This window comes from Thermobia domestica, chromosome 8, assembly GCF_964235325.1.
Source record: "Thermobia domestica chromosome 8, izTheDome1.hap1.1, whole genome shotgun sequence".
In the NCBI taxonomy this organism is placed as follows: Eukaryota; Metazoa; Arthropoda; class Insecta; order Zygentoma; family Lepismatidae; genus Thermobia; species Thermobia domestica.
In genome coordinates, this window is record NC_137461.1 from 42,345,236 (window position 1) to 42,360,901 (window position 15,666).

Sequence of the window (15,666 nt, forward strand, 5' to 3'; positions counted from 1 at the left end):
GCACACACACTGTGCCGTAATTACGAGAAATATTCACACAAACACCAACATTATTTAAACTCTGTCACTTGACATGTTTACTTAAACACCTTTGTCAGGTGACACCATCTATCGGCGACACCAGGAGCTACTTGAACAAGTGACATTGAATATGATGAATTACAAAAAGCGGATGCATTGAAGGATTTGGCTTCTGAACAAATTAATGGTGTTAATTAAACAAATTAAATGAACTATGCAGAATGCAAACAAATTAAAATGACTTTAGATAAGGCTGAAGTAGCCTGACACATGATAAACAAAATAATATTACTGATTGGAAGGTCGCTTTTCCTTTGCAACAGTATTGCCTTCTCGGTTATATTTAAAAAAAAAAAAAAACAACGGTATGTGTTCGTCTCCCTGCATACCTTCCACAACCACAAACTAGGCCTAAACTGGTTTTAGTACAAGCCAATTAGACAAAACAAAATATATATATCGAACTACATATGTCTAATACTACGGGAACACCCAGAAAGTTTATTTACATAACATAACACATATTATCATTCAAATCATATCAGCGGTGCAGACGATAACTATATTTTTACAGAGACATCTAGCGGATGTCATGGAACCATTACAAACAACGTTCTAGACGGCTTCCCCTCTAGTTCAAGTGGACTAGTCAATAATTTTAAAATAGTCAACTTTTCTTTCTCTGAGAAAGTTCCGTTGGCAAAACAACGCTTCGCCAGTCGAACACGCTAAAAATGGGCGTGTTTAAAAAAAATAACACCTCTTTGTATTAGGATTTCTCTCGTAGACATGCTAAAAATTTTATGATTTTTCAAGTATTGTATCTGCAGGATTTGTGTCTCGGTAGTGATAGTGTATGCTACTCCCTATAACAACACTAAGAAATTCAACTAGCACTACCTCTAAGCAAAATCTGAATCTCATAGGTTTTCTATCCTTATTCAGATGGTTATATTGATTTCAAAATTCTTCTCAACTTGGGTGTCCAACGCTCCGTTGAGTACACCTGCTTTCTTTGAGTTTTTTTTTTTCTGTGGGAAGCTTTCTCTGCCTCTATCCATGCACACTAGCATATCACAATACAAAATTCGCTATCTTCTTATACGTTAATATTAATTAATATCAAATTCTCATTGCTTCTCGCTTAAGTCCTGCCCTGTTGTTCATTACTATTTATTTACATAACACAATAAACCATAAATATACATAGAGATATTAATAAAAGTTATCTGCTCCCGCTGGTAATTATTTAAATCTCAAAATTCTTTATATGCAAATTCCTAATTAAATTGAAATAATATTCATAATTTCACGAAAAATTTAAATATGCAAATCATCTTATAACACAGATAATGTGACGTTCACAAGCTAGTTTGACTTAATCGAAGAACCAAATATAAAAGCATCACCATTTGTTGTCTGAAGTGTATAGTGCACTACGAGCCGAAAAAAAGCCTGCGACGGCTAATCTGATACACTCTGTATACATGTTACTTTAAAATTTCTGCAAAATTCCTGAAATGGGTTAAGTGAAATAACATCTGAGGTTTCAAACATTTCTTTCAGTTTCAAACAGTGTTCAGTTCTTTTAAAATAAAACGTTTACTTTCCTTTAAATGGGTGAATATGCAACTGAGGTAAACTGTATGGCGTTTTTCTCTTCAAATGTAATTTTCTGTTATGTAAAAGTAAAGCGTTGACTTTCATTTATATATCTACAGAATACATCAAAAGTGCTGTAATATACAATAAATTGGTGAAACTGAATTTGCTGTGAAAATGTGTGAAAACAAAATTTCTACAATTTTAAACATTATGTTCACTTCTGTATATATTAAGTGTTTCCGAGGTTCTCAACGTAGTTTCGTTGGGGTGAATATCCGTGGCCATAGGAAAAATTGTTGAATATGCATCTCAACTAAAAGTTCATAAGAATAAAAGTTTAGCAGTTTCAACGTAGGTTTTAATTAAAGTGGGTTGCAGGACATTTTAGATACCGTATTTACGTGACTCTAAAACGCCCTCAAATGTGAGACGGAAAAAAAAACTACTCGGCATTGACTTTTAAGAATGAAAAAGATAAATAAACATGTGAAAACACAATGAAAATGTTTCGTCTTCCATTTTCAGTTTGCAATTTCCGGATAGAACAATTTCCCATTTTTCGGAAAATGTGGGTATTCCTAGTACACATTTTTCACAGAATCATGACTAACGAGATTAGCTATCTCCGGCAAAACTCAATCGTTTTCTGCTGTAAATTGGGCCTTACTGACAGTGCTTGGGCCTAAACTTGCAAACTCGAATGTAAAACACACCTCGATTTTGGGGCTGAAAAATAATTTAAAATGTGCGTTTTAGGATTGCGTAAATACGGTATTTGAAAATAAAGGGAGGATAGGAGGATAAGACAAGACGCTCAGCCATTCACGATATCCCAAAGGAAAACTACATCCGTTTAAACTGCGACTTTTCCTTCCCCAAGATCGTGAATATAAACTAGTATTGTGTGGTCATTTCTTGAACATGGATAAGAATATTGCACTTTGTTATTAGAACATATAAAGAAAGCATGGTTCATGAAAGTTGCTGCCCTAGCACACTACGTCTTGCTCATACTAAACTACTTGAACACTAAATTTCAGGCAAACTGTATTGATCGTCAAGGAGCCCGAAGCTTACTTTGAGTTCGATGAACTACGCTTTCTGGGAGTACGGTTCTCTCTGTTATAATGCAGCATATAGATTCGCGACGGGGCTCATCTTTGCACGAAAACAAAGGATATATAAGGGAAGCAATTTTCCCAAATTCCTCCCCCCCCGTATCCTTTATCATTCCACTTCAAAACATGGGTAGAATTCAACAGAGGGCACATTGAACAAATGTGCTCCCATCTATGATACGGGACTTTTTGGACACCCTGTAAACAAACTTCATATTTCTTTGCTTCTTGAAACTATTGTCATCTCCTTAAAAATTTTATCCTTATACGTATAGCTTTACTACGAACTTTTATATTTACCTATCATCCTCCGCAACAAAATATACTTTTTTTCTTGACACTCGCCCTCTTTAAATCAAACATCTTTCATAGGTTTCATAGGGATGCACGCGAGACGAGACGAGACGAGAAATGGAAATATCTCGTCTCGCAGCCTCAAATGTTGGTCTCGTCTCGCGTCTCGTCTTGTCTCGCAAATGTGAAGTCTCGTCTCGCGTAAAATTTTGAGTCTCATCTCGCGTCTCGCGCGAGACTATCTCGCATGGTCTCGCAGTCTCGCATATATTCTGGGTCAAAATTTTGCAATGTGTTATTCTATGGCTGTTAATGAATGATGATGTGATATTCTGTCCGAAGGCAGGTATTTGACCTAAAAGTCCCTTGGCAAGGTGAATCCATGTTGGTTTGCCATTGCTTTCCATGGGATGAATGTTTATAACTTCCTAAGGAAACGGAACCTAGAGTTCAACATGGTATCCGAACTTGTGTCCCCTCCGCTCCAAATTAAAAGAAAAGTTGTGCTGGAATTTGATTGCTCGACCATTCGTCAAATTAATAGCATAATTTACAGCAAAACCAGCATAAATTGTTGCTGGATCCAACATTGTTTTCCAGCTTATAGGTCTCCAGCAATATTTGGCTCTTCAAAAATATCGTCGCCACTATCAACATTTACACGTTTTGGTCGTTTCCTTGAAGGGTGATTTTCCATTATAAAGATGTTTTTATATCACCAAAAGCACTTGTAGACAAAAAAAGAACTCCCCACAACACAATACGACCCAATTCTTTCGGTTCGTTCGCGCTTGTGGCAATGTAGCATTATCGCATTTTATCAATTTTCGCTTTTAACTTATATAGTGTTGCCAGATCTAGAAAATAAAATACTGACAGATATAGGGCCATTCCTACCATCTCCCACCAAACCTATAGGGCCATCCTACCAAACCAGTGTTTGAATTAAACTTCCGAACTAGAGGGGAATGTTTTTGATAAATATATAGAAAGAAAATACTTATTCCATGTAAAAATATCATGTTATTTCTGGGAGCCGGGCCGGGGATAAACTTTGACGAGAGGGGATTTCTCCGCCATCCCCCAACATTAATCGCTAGTAGTAATGTGAAAAAGACAGAAACAACAGAAATATCACATTTCGCAGCAATAGAGAGTCTTATTCGCTTTCCAGACCAAAAACAGAAGTTCATGTATTCGTGCGTGCCCGCGTGTATGTGTTTGTGTCGCAAAATAAAGTCCTAAATCGATGCTGTAATAAATTTCCAGTTTACAAAGCTTTTCTTTTTTAATGATGTTTAGAAACTAAAGAAGGCTTTAATTCTGAAAATCAACCTTGAATAATAATAAATCTCATAAAATGTCTATTTCCCCAATCACTTTTTTGTTCCTGGAGGTATTAACGCTCAACTTAGAAAACTCAATAAATGTAAACTCACTAAATATACAATTAAATGTAATTAACAAGTGTTGCGAGACTGCGAGAAGTCTCGCGAGACTTCTCATGCGAGACTTAACAGAGTCTCGTCTAGCGTCTCGTCTCGCGTCTCGCATAAAATTTTCACTCTCGTCTCGTGTCTCGTCTCGCATTTGCGAGACGAGACGCGAGACAAGAAGAGACTTCTCGCGTCTCGCGTGCATCCCTACTCTTTCAGGCTGTTGCTTCGTAATGGACAATTTAATTGTCTCATTTTTCATTACAACCTTACGTGCTTATTGACGAGTGTCACATCAAGAGGCAAGTAAAAGTATTGAAGCCTAAAATACCAATTAATCTATAAAGAAATCCTACTTCCAGTAGTGACAGCAAAAGCAATAGTGTTGATTATCCGCATTAATTGAGACAGCGGTTACGCATCTAATTAAACATGCGTTTGTTTAGCAAAGAAAGACACTACAGTGCATTGTTACTTTTCTTATAATACGTCAGGCTTGAAAAAGTGATGGCGGAATCTCAAGCAATCTTCAAAGCCTTCAAGTATTAGTTTAGACTATCATGTTTACGTTGTTCCAAGGAAAATATATAAAGGAAAAAATGTCTGAACAGTGATCAGAAGGAATGATGCTTGCTTCAATTCATTATTTCTGATCACTGTTCAAATGATGTATGTCAATGAAATATTGTCCCACAACCCATTGACCCACCACCCATTGTGACCATGATCCACTGTGCTCCATCATCCACCATGACCCACTTCGACAAACCGTGACCCAATATGTCCCACTACCTAACGTGACGCACTCTGACCCACTACCCATCAAAACCCATCGTAATCAACTTTAACCCATGATCCACGTCCTCCTGTTCACTGACTAAAGAGTTTACACTTGCAATTAAACAATGCTGTGAAATTATCACTAATCAGAGTTTGAATTTCTACGGTCAATCGCTCAAGCACCGCTCTGTTACAATAAGGTGGATCTGACCTTTACAATATAAAATGGTAAAATATTTGTCATGGGTACATTTACGATGAATTTGAAGTATTATATATAATTATTTCCTTGCTGAATTACAGATACTTTTCAGTGGAAAATAGGATGAAATTTGAAAGTCTCAAATCAAGGTATAGTGGACCAAAGTAAATGTGAAAAAAAATGTAAAGTTTTCCATATAATTAAGTATACAGTGAAAACTTAAGACTTCCATGTAATTAAACTTACAGTACAAATTTTGTATATATATATACGCAAATTTTCTCGCAACCTTATAGCTTCACTGACTTGTGCTGAGAAGGCTCCATATAATAAACATAAGATTCAAAAATTATTATATTAGAAAGTAGTGGATATATGATGCCTTCTTTCTAATTATTACTGCTTTCTAATTAATTGATACTGTATTTTTTGTGTCTCAATTAATAATTGTTTCTTATTTTTTTCTCAACTAATATCGATCGTTTTTGATTAGTTTTACAAATCAACCCACTACCAATTTCCCATATATAGAAAGTTTCCCCCATAGAAGAGAAATTTAAAAAAATGCTAGAACACGTTCTGTTTATTTTTAATAAAGAGTTAATATACTGAATTTCACTCCCTAAGTTGAACGACTTGTGAGATACTCAATTTTTCGTAGAAACTTGGACCTCCTCTCTCCCTTTAGTACATGTATTATAATAAAAGTGATATGATAACATCCCAGTTGGGATTAGGGTCTAACTATCTACCACAATTCATTTCATTTGGCTTTGCCATTTGTCCGTGATCATCACTCACACATAGTTACATTCGCTTTTATGTAATAATTCATGTATTACATGTGATTCAAAAATGTATTTTTTCAGTAGTTAGCTCCTCTAAAAACTCTCAGGCTGTATCTCGAAAGCCAGGTAGTAAGTCCTATTGTTGTTACAAAAGTTAAAAATATCAATATCCAAAATACCTGAAGTTCTTTTTTCACATAGATATACTCATCTCAGATAAGTAAACAGAAAAAAATGAAAAAAGAATAAAATGGAGGTCTTGAAAGTGAAACACAGGCACATTCATCAGATGCTGGCTACTATGGTGTTCAGAAGATGCTGGCTACTATGGACTGAATAGAGTGAGTCAGTCGGTCTGAGTGTGTCGGTGAGTCAGAGTGGGTCACGGTGGGTGGTAGGTAGCAGTGGGTCACGTCCTGCTGACCACGACCCACTGATCCACTCACAAATCTTCACCCACTGACCTATTCCATCTGTGGTGCAGACATTATATCCTTTGGGGACTTTCCTTTAAAAAAAAAAAAAAAAAAAAAAAAGAATTCAAGTCTTCAAAAGTGTGAAGGCTGATTGAGATTCAGACATCACTTCAACAAACCAGAAAACAAGATACAGTAATCACAAGAATTTTCATTGAATTTGCGTAGTGAGGACAACATAATTAAAATTCCGTACTCATTAAGATTACTCGAGAAAAGTATAAATAAGTCATGAGAGCTGTCAACGGAACAACTCTCTTCTTCTTCGGTCGGGGTAAAGTAGGACTAGCTTATCAAATTGAATGTAATTGTTCAACTTTCTAAATTAAAACATTCTGATTTGCTCAGTGATGATATTAATGTATATTAAGTAAGCAAAGCTTGTAACATGTAAAATGTCACAAACATTATCACAAAGACATACTGGAAGTGAAAATACAAGTATTGATTAATTACTTTCTTATTGGAAAAAATTTCTTCAATTTACACACAGTATGAAAGATTATAAGTTACTTTGAATAAAACCGTCAGTAATAGAACTTAATTACTTGACCAATAATTATGTAGTAATGTTTGCACTAAATTATTTTGAGAACCAACTTACATCATTTACTTCAATTATTTTAACTCCAGCCAAAAACAAAGAATAATTAAGGAGGAAAATGAGTGATTGAACAACGAGGAAGAGTTGTACCTAAACACATGAAATTACTCGTACTTTTAAAGAAGCTCGAAAGCAGTTGACTGTACCAGTAAATATATCAGCACAATCTTCCTATCTTTACCCAATAATGAAAAATTAAAATTACCCTTACAATTTCAACCTAGAGATTACAAATGTTCAGAAAAGGAAGTTCATATCTCATTTAAGGGCTTGATTGTGCCACCATTTTAAAAAGTTATTTGCCTTTCTCATTGTTAAAGCATGCCATACACCATGAATGAGCTCGGTATTCCGTTTTGTAAGAACTCCGTTCGAACTTTTTACATGCCAACAGTTTTTTTTTTTTTTTTTTTTTTTTTAATACCGTCAACCAGAACCGTAAATAGAGATTTCGGTGCCCGGGGTGAAGTAGAATTCAGCACCCAGTACAGACACCTTACCAAGCTTTCTTTCTTTTTTTTTTTTTTTTACATAAGAAAAGCAGCTTTTGTTATTATACTACACTGAATTTTTATTAAGCTGCTTAAAAGAGCATTACAACAGCCAAAAGCGATCATTATGTACCGTATGATAGAAGATCATACGCGAAGACGAAAAGGTTAGCGGAGGACCGTGGAGCATGGAAGCTTCTCAGCTGCGGCAAGTGACCTGCCAATAAAGGCAGAATACCTATGATGATGATGATGATATTCTTTTACAAATAACAGCTGCTTTCAAGAGTTTTTTTTATTTTTTTGTTAAACTTGACAAAACTCCCTTTGATTCTATACAAATCCACTTGGAGAACAGTTATGGAAACTTACAGTACAACTATTTGCTATATTTCATTCTATCGATAAGAAATGAAATTTCAGTACATTAGAAACTATGTGCTTTTAAAATGTTCGAAATGAATTATAGCATTAATTTCCAGTAATAATTGTAAACTTTTGTAATTTTATTCTGTAGGTAAATAGGATTTTAATTTCAATTCTTTTACGATAAAAAATATTTTGTGAAATGTAATGGATATTTAGAAGCAGCCTTCTTTGCGAATTTCTCAATATTGATCTATGGAGCTAAAGAATATGTTTAGTGCTGTATTTCAAATCCAAAATATACTTCGCTACAACATTTTGAAATAATAGTAGTTACTTAATCTCTTAATGAATAGAAGTTCTGAATTTAAGGTTGCTTATTATTAATTAACATATTAAAAATACACTAACACACATATATATATTATATATATGTGTATACGTTTGGTATGTATGCTGATAGAAAACCACAAAACTAGATACGTATGCACAAAAGAAAATATCCTGGCGATACAAGTGGTTGATGGAGAAATAATTCCAACAAATTCCTTCAAATTGGAAGCATTTCTTATGACCTATCAAAGGAATAAAAAAATACACTGGTAGTGATCAATCTTTGAGAAAGAGAAAATTCGCTGACTCCTTTCTTACACCTGCTTAAAGTTCGAAAGTGTTATTATTCCTGTTGTTTACCTACACTTTTAATATTCCCGCGCAAACAGCAACTTGCATGTCCTCTCGTGTCTCTTCACTCCTTTCATTTTTGTATCTTCATTCTCACAGAAATATTAATCCCATTGGGTAGAAAAGCATGATTAAGTAAGCAAACTTATCACCATCAACGTATTTCAGACTCAGACTTTGACTGTTTCTGATTTTGAAAACGCTCTTGAATACATTATAAATCATTACTTAGCACCTTATATATATATATCACATCGTCATTAAAAATGATATACAGCAATAACTTTCTTTAAGTACTAACATGTAACACTTCCCAAGTGTAACACTCCGATTTTGATAAAATTTGGCAGGTAGATGTTACACATGAAATAAATGAATACGTAATTTCTTCCTACGTAAAAAGTTTTAAGGTGCACAAGCCCCAACCCAAAATTTTGAAAGTTGGCGTTCGAAAAGCAAGAAGTGGACCGAAGTAAATGAAATTATGCATAGATACGGTAGAATTAAAACGAAGGAATACGTATTTCGTATTTTCTTTAAAAAAAAAAAAAAAAAAAACTGGTGGATGGGGCACAGACCTTTCCAAACCTTTGATTACGAAATATCAAAAGTGCGAATAAGTATATATTAGAAGTGCCTAAAGGATAAGAAGAATTACTACAACACTTTGTGTAGGGACAATAGGCAAAAAATACTAATAATAATAATAATAATAAGCGAACACGTGTTTTTAGTTTCTGCGGAAAAATAGTGTTAGGCCAAGGCCCCTCCGAAGAAAGTAAATATTACAGCAGAAGCGCAAGAAGGAGTGGAGCGAAGCGAATGAAATTGTGTGTAGATATTGTATATGTAAAATAAAGCAACTCGTGTTTTCCAAGTGTCCCGTACTGATTTGCTACAAATTTGCACATCAACAGTAAACAGCAAATAAATCGACACGTGTTTTCATTTATGGAAAAACACTGTAAGGGTTAAAGGCGCACCCCGAAATACTATAAAATGTGCTATATGTAGAAAAAACTAGTGTGAAAATAGTGAAATTTTACCAATAGATAGATGTCCTAAAGTACAGTGAATCAATACAATGATTTTCGAGTGTTTCGTGTTTCTGCCCTCAAAAGTTCAAGTTCAAAGACTGAAGTTAGCGCCCCTAGCTACTTGCGAAACACGTATTGCCTTATTTTACATATACAAGATTTATGTATAGTTTCATTCGCTTCGGTCCACTCCTTCCTGCACTTCTGCTTTATTATGTACTTTTTTTAGGAGAGGACCTTGGCATCCACACAGTTTTTCCGCACAAACTACAAAACACGGGTTAGCTTGTTTTTGTGTATTGTTTCTTAACATACTTTCGTTGCGATTCTCTATGTAATTTAGGCACTTCGAAAGTATACTCTTTAGCACTTTTCATATTTCGTAATCAAATATTAGGAAGGGTCTTTCCCCCCCCCCCCATTTATTTCTTTGTTTCAGGAAAATACGAAACAAGTATTCCCATATTTTATATCTACTAGGTACAATATCTGTGTACAATTTCATTCACTTCGGTCCACTTCATACTGCGTTCGGGCGTGAACTTTCGAAATATTGGGTAGGGGTTTTGGTCCCCAATTATTGTTTCTCCGCAGAAAATTAAAAAAAAAAACGTATTCGTGTATTTTATGTGTAGTATCTAACTGCCAAATTTTATCAAAATCGGAGTGTTACAGTTGTATCAAATTGTATCAAAACCGACAACAACATTGATTTAATAGGGCGTCAATACTTTTTTAATCATTTCTAGCACTTTTTCTTTCTTTTTACTCGTTTGGCGCTTTCTAGCCATCAGCGCCCGGGACGATCGCCCCGCGCGTCCCCTTCGAGCTACGGCTCTGCGGGAAACGGATCCGAGATTTAAGGAAACTAGTATAAAACGATTAACAATTTTCTTATAAATGGATATAAAACATTTTTAAACTTCTGCCAGTAACTTTCGGCTTTTATTATGTGAAAGTGGGCCAAAGACGCCCAACACTGCTTGTAAAAGTATTTGATATCCCACACGATTAATATGTATGATAATAATTGAAACAACGTATTATAATAATTATTTGTAGATAGTCACATGTATTTTCTATGTACAAGCTAAAAACATTGTTACTTTTTCTTATTGTCTTGTATATTACAATATAAAATATTCTATCAGTTTTTTAAGTTATATTTTAATCATTGTTTGATTCATTCATTCGTGTTGTTTCTTCTAGCTTCCGAAACCGCGAGAAATCTCTTTATCTGCAAACAGAACAAAGTGCATGCACGAGCCAATGGTGAGCACAGCTGCCAACTGAGAAATGAGAACTTCCGGTGGTCCAACGTGCCTTGATGTAGATAGAACTATACGCTCGACAAGCTATACGCTCGCGACTGTCGCGCACCTGCCGATGAAACCCTGAACTTCAGTTATACAAAAAAAAGTTATCTCAGCACCGTTGGGACCACCAACATCAATTTTCAAAGTTGATTTCTACGCACTAGTGATGGTGAGAGGAGACCGGCTAACACGGTTTCCCACTGGACGACCATATAGTGTCGCCTGATCGACCAGGTCGCCTGATGGAATACAAATCGCCAATGTATGGTTGTTCCACCGGTATCAGGATAAATATATATATATATATATATATATATATATATATATATATATATATATATATATATATATATATATATATATATATATATATAATGTGTGTGTATCCAAGGTGAATTTTCCCATCGTTTTTTGCTCATGGTCTTATTCTTTTACAGCGAAAATGTAAGAATTTCCTATCTCAAACAACTGGGATACATTAATCAATTAATTTCTAATATAAGTAAATAGTTATTTAATCACTGTGTTTAAAATATGCGTGTGACCGGTTGATTTAAGTGGAAGCAAGAAATACACTTTTACAGGTATAGAAAACAACTTATGTGTTCATGCCTCTACTTAAAACAAGATCTTTCTATTCTTGTGATCAGCAGCAATCTTATCATCAACTTCTTAAAGATCTAAAAATTTAGCAGTTTTCTTCAATATAAAATGGCCTTTCGTATGTAGCACTAGAAACTAATATAGTCACATAGACAATAGCTTGTAGGTTTCTAGGAAAGTGTTTTTGTAAACTTAAAGAGCAACGAAATTCATCAAGGAATAAACTTTGGTTTTCTCTCATATTCATACAACTTAATTGTGTTTGGGAGGATTTTGAGTTCACATTTGAATATTCCCAGATCACTTCCACAGTACTGAGCCATATGCTGCACAATGTTGTAATTTAGAAAGTTTTCACTTTTGGAGGTTGAGAGGTGATTGATCTACTGATTTTGCTACATGACCCATAGCGTCTTTCCGTCTCAGTAATTGCCATATCAATTATTATTAAGTATTCTGCCTTTCGGCCTGGGACTAATGAGGATTTTTTTCAATTTTACATTTTGGCCTGGAAATGTTTCTTCCACTTTTGTCGATCTTTAGCTTCCTCTTTTAACTCCAAATATTTTCTCTTATCTTTCAAATCATCGATCAGCTGTGTTCTTCTTCTCCCTATTCCTCGCTTCCCTTCTATCTTTCCTTCTATGGCGGTGTGATGAAGACAATTTCTTTGCAAGATGTGTCGAATCCAATTGGCCTTTCTACGAAGGATGATGGCTAGAAGTGTCCACTTTTCTTCTATCCGTTTTAAAACATTTTTGTTTGTTGCTCTCTCTGTCCATTTTAGCTTCTCCAACTTCCTCCAACACCACATTTCGAAGCTCTCCAAATATTTCCTCTCTAACTTCCGTAATGCCTACGTCTCTGAACCATATAGTCCAATGCTCCATATATAGCACTTGACCAACTTCTTCTTAAGACCAATATTGAACCTCCTAGTTAAGAGTGATCTTTTCTTGTTGAATGCTTCATTAGCTATGACACTCCGTGACCTGATCTCTTTGGTGCAGTAAGCGTCTCTCCTCAAAATACTTCCCAGATACTAGAAATTATCGACAGTAGTAGAAAATGGATCGATCTGGCTCAGTATCACTCAACATAGAACAACTCAGGAGCCCCTAGGAAATTGAGCACTTACACCGTGAACCCACGGTCTTTTACAACCTCGATTCGAGGGGTGTATTTGTTCCCTTTTATGAGCACTTTTAGGGGGTGTATTCGTTCTCTTTTATGACCACATTTTAAGGGGCGAACTCGTTCCCTTTTATGAGCATATTTTCCAACCCTTACGAACATCAGATTACGTAACATAACAGAAGATCAGATAACAGATAAGAATATGAAACATAGAAGGGGTGTATTCATTCTCTTTTATGAGCATATTTTCTAACCCCTATTTTAACATAGCAGAAATTACGAACACATAGAAGAGCTGATAACACATAAGAGTACGTAACATAACAAGGGTGCATTCATTCTCTTTTATGAGCACATCTTTAGGGGTGAACTCGTTCCGTTTTATGAGCATATTTTTTCCACCCTTACGAACATGAGACTACGTAACATAACAGAAGATCAGATAACAGATAAGAATATGAAACATAGCAAGGGGTGGACTCGTTCTCTTTGATGAGCACATTACGAACACACAGCAGATAGCGAAGATTAAGCATAGTCCATTTTAAAGGGTGTACTCATTCTCTTTTATGATCACTTTTTCCAACCCCTATTTTGATGTAACATAGCAGTTGGCCTATTTTTCCACCCCTATTTGAACTCGTTCCCTTTTTCAACCCCTATTTGAACTTACCAGAGAATACATAAAACTACTCCAACCCCTATTTTAACTAAGACAATAATGAGGTTGTATTCGTTCCACCCCTATTTTAACATAGCACTGATTTCGTTTCCCAACCCTTAATTGAACATAGCGCATCAGACAAAGACTACGAAACATAGTGAACTCGTTTTCATCCCCTATTTTAACATAACGAACATAGCAGAGAATATGAAACATAACAGGGGTGAACTCGTTCTCTTTTATGAGCATATTTTAAAAGTACCACAGGGGGTGCATTCATTTTTTCCACCCTTAATTGAACATAGCAGAGAGTACGTTCCCTTTTAAGGGTGTACTTGTTCTAATGTAACATAGCAGTTGGCCTAGTTTTCCACCCCTATTTGAGCATAGTCCATTTTTATTTTCCAACCCCTATTTTAACATAGCACTGATTTCGTTTCCCAACCCTTAATTGAACATAGCGCATCAGACAGAGACTACGAAACATAGTGAACTCGTTTTCATCCCCTATTTTAACATAACGAACATAGCAGAGAATATGAAACATAACAGGGGTGAACTCGTTCTCTTTTATGAGCATATTTTAAACATAGCACAGAGTACGTTCCCTTTTAAGGGTGTACTTGTTCTAATGTAACATAGCAGTTGGCCTAGTTTTCAACCCCTATTTGAGCATAGTCCATTTTTAGGGGTGTACTCGTTCTAACCCTCTATAGCAAATATAATCATTTAAGGAGTGAACTTGTTCTAACCTATATTTGAACATAACAGAGATTATTTAAAGATTGCAAAGGAATGCGAACTTCCATGTTTTGTTATCACTTACATAATAACTTCCGCCATATGTGGATAATTCTCATTACGTCATTCATCCGGATTTTAAAAAACATTGAGCTAGTTTTCACTTCAACAGACAATACGGATTTAATAGTATAACTTGTCATTCAACGATAGGATTGAAAAAAAATAATCCCCGAACGTGACTTGATGATATCATCTCTATTGCGTAGTATTACGTAATACAATCAATCACAAAGGTATATGTTGATCGCTCGCGGTATAACTTCTCATTTAACGATAGGATTAAAAAAAGGGGGAATCCCCGACCGTGACTCATCTCTATTGCATAATATTGCGCAATGCGATCACACAGGTATAAAAGACTGACCGAGCTGTTTTTTTTAATCAGTTCCTTGTTGGTGTTTCAGGTGTAAAATTCTGATCTTTTTGTGTGTGTTTATATTATTAGTGTGGTTTTGTTTTTAGGTAAGACATCTTATAACAATCATATCATATTATAATAACTCACTTCAGAATTATTATAGTAACATTGAGTTATTTTTAAAAAAATGGCAACAAAAAAGTTAAACCAAATAATATCAATTCACCAACTGATACTCTATTTAATAAAATTTGAAAAAAAAATTGAAAATTTGAAATTGAAAATTAAAAATTTGAAAAAAAAATCATTTTAAAATGTGATACTGTTTTAAATGAGGATAGTGAAAGTTTTTTAAATAATAAAAGAAAAGACTGTTTAGATATATTAAAACAGGAACAAACTAATACATCTTTTAAAGTAAATTTTTCTTTGGCTACAACTTTTGTAAAACCAGTAGATTTAGATACATGTAGATTCTTTGTAAATAGTGGTAACGAAATTATTTTACCGAATACAGATGTGAATTGTATAATTGAAAAACTATTTAATAAAATTTTAGTTGAGCAAGAAAACAGAGCAATTAAGAAATCAGGGTGGTCTTTATGTTCTGAACCAAACCATCACTTAGAAATTAAAACCAGTAAATATGATCCCCTGTCAGCTTCATCTCTTATAAAATTGCCTCAATGGATTTTATCTAAAAAGAATTGTGTTCTAAATATTCAAAATAACGATAATAGATGTTTTATGTACTGCATTATAGCTGCATTATATCCAGTAAGAGATAATCCACTGCGTGTGAATAATTACATACAATATATTAATACTTTATTACCGTTATTTGAAAAAACGAATATAAAATTCCCCGTTGAAGTAGCACAC